Here is a 1,949-nt window from a genome sequence, read left to right on the forward strand (position 1 = left end):
CACTTGCCTCTTCAAAGTTAGGTACTTACTTATTTGTTTCCCTGTGCTTTTATTGGTTTCAAAATAAATGTTGATTTTCCATTACAATGGACATCACATTATTTTACAGGTCGCGGCAACAGCCAGGGCCGAAGTGCCTGTACTGCATTGTAAATGTTGTAAGTTACATTTCCTGTTGGTTTCCGATATCTCTCTTTACTGTGGAAGCTTCTCGTCACATCTTCCAGAGATTTGTCTGCACTTCATTTAATCGAGGCAACTGTATTTCCTGCTCAGAATGTGAACTTTCTCCAATAGAGAGAGGAAAATAATGTCGGTGACAAAGCTGAGATCACTTACGTTCTGTCCAGAATCAACAAAAACTATCCCGATCTTACAGTCTCCTGTACTTCAACATTACAATGTGTTCCCACCCTTCTGTGTCTCTGCCTGTATTCCTGATGAAGGGCTGTTGCCCGAAACGTCGATTTTACTGCCCTCGGATGCTGCCTGAACTGCTGTGCTTTTCCAGCCCCACTCTAATCGAGACACTGTGTTCCCAGGCAATCATTTCAGTTTCTGGTCTGCTGCTGTGCTCTTCAAGACACAACACAAGCTGGAAGACTGGCAACTAATTTTCTACCAACAGACCATGCAAACATTAGGACCCAACATCCAGTTCAATCATTTTAGAAACCGTCCGCCCTGTTCCACATTCTTCGTCCACCCGCCTTTCCCATCAGTTCCGAAGACGGATCAGTGAACTCGAAACGTTAACTTTCCTTTCTCATCAGAGATGGACAAGAGCTGCTGATTTTGTTCAGGCCTTTTGGCGTTCCTTCTGAGAACTTTGCTTTTCCGTTGTAATCGCCAGACTGCTGGAAGCGTCTGATTGCAGGAGGAGAATTTCACTGGAGATGAAAAGAATGGCAAGGGCTGGATCTCTCCCATTGTGAAGATACACGAGCTAGGCTGGGGATGTTTTTCTAAGCGCAGAGAAGGCTGAATGAGAAACCGATTAACGTGCTCATTTTATGAAGAGGATAGATATGTGTGACAGGGATAAGCCTGTATTGGGAAGGAACAGAGTGACATAAATGAAAGACAGGAGACAAGGATTAGATTTAGGAAGAATGCTTTCACCTAAAAGAGTATTGATTATCTGGAAATTATTATCTGAACATGTGGTAAAGCTAAGTATCATGAGAACGTTTCAGCAGTCTGCAACCGAACACTTGATGAGCCAGAGCACACGTGGCAAAGGACCAGGTACTGGAAAGTGTGACGAGGACAGACAGGCGCGAGATGGGTGTCCTGAACGCAATGCGTCAAAGGCAAACTTGTGTGCTTAAAACTCACTCTGTGCGCGGCTCTGTGGCGCAATGAAAAGCGCGTTGGACTTCTACATCTCTGTACAAGTTGCTATTCAAAGGTTGTGGGTTCGAATCCCGTCAGAGTCGAGTTTTAATTTATGTATTGCAAAATGGTCAGACCAGACACGGCTGTCATCTGAAAACCCAACAATATTCGTGCAGAAACCCACTGTCTCAAAACGGAACATTTTCCTCTCACAGATTTACATTTTCGAAGTCTATTTATGATAGAGATCGATAAATATCTGCTAGCCACTAGGCAACACGATGACGTGGATGGGCTGGAAAAAGACTTAACATTGTTGTGTCAGCCATGATGATATCGAATGCCGTGGCGGGGCAGGATCGGTGTTAAGAATGGCCTCCTTCTGCTCCTTTGTGTCTGTGACATTTCTGGCCCGGGTTTTTAAACAATCACAATGAGGACAATATGAAATAAACGCCAAGTAATATTTTGGTCTTATCTCCACCTCGCTTCCCTCCCAGCTCGAATAGACAGCTCTTGTTTCAGCTTTAGATCAGACAGCAGAGGATTCTCACAAGTTCCCCTTCAGTTTGAATGTTCCTTCACATAAGTTTCCAAGTGGACACATGGAG

The 1,949-nt window shown here is 44.2% G+C and overlaps 1 non-coding gene across 1 annotated transcript; it reads left to right on the forward strand.

Moving 5' to 3' along the window:
* Nucleotides 1-1,347: 1,347 nt before the first annotated feature.
* trnar-ucu (transfer RNA arginine (anticodon UCU)) lies at nucleotides 1,348-1,439 on the forward strand. Its single transcript is given in 2 exon segments — nucleotides 1,348-1,384; nucleotides 1,404-1,439. It is a non-coding gene; the product is annotated as a tRNA-Arg (tRNA).
* Nucleotides 1,440-1,949: the final 510 nt, after the last annotated feature.

The sequence above is a fragment of the Chiloscyllium plagiosum genome, unplaced genomic scaffold, assembly GCF_037043375.1.
Source record: "Chiloscyllium plagiosum isolate Xiang-an unplaced genomic scaffold, Cpla_swu_hap1 HiC_scaffold_48, whole genome shotgun sequence".
In the NCBI taxonomy this organism is placed as follows: Eukaryota; Metazoa; Chordata; class Chondrichthyes; order Orectolobiformes; family Hemiscylliidae; genus Chiloscyllium; species Chiloscyllium plagiosum.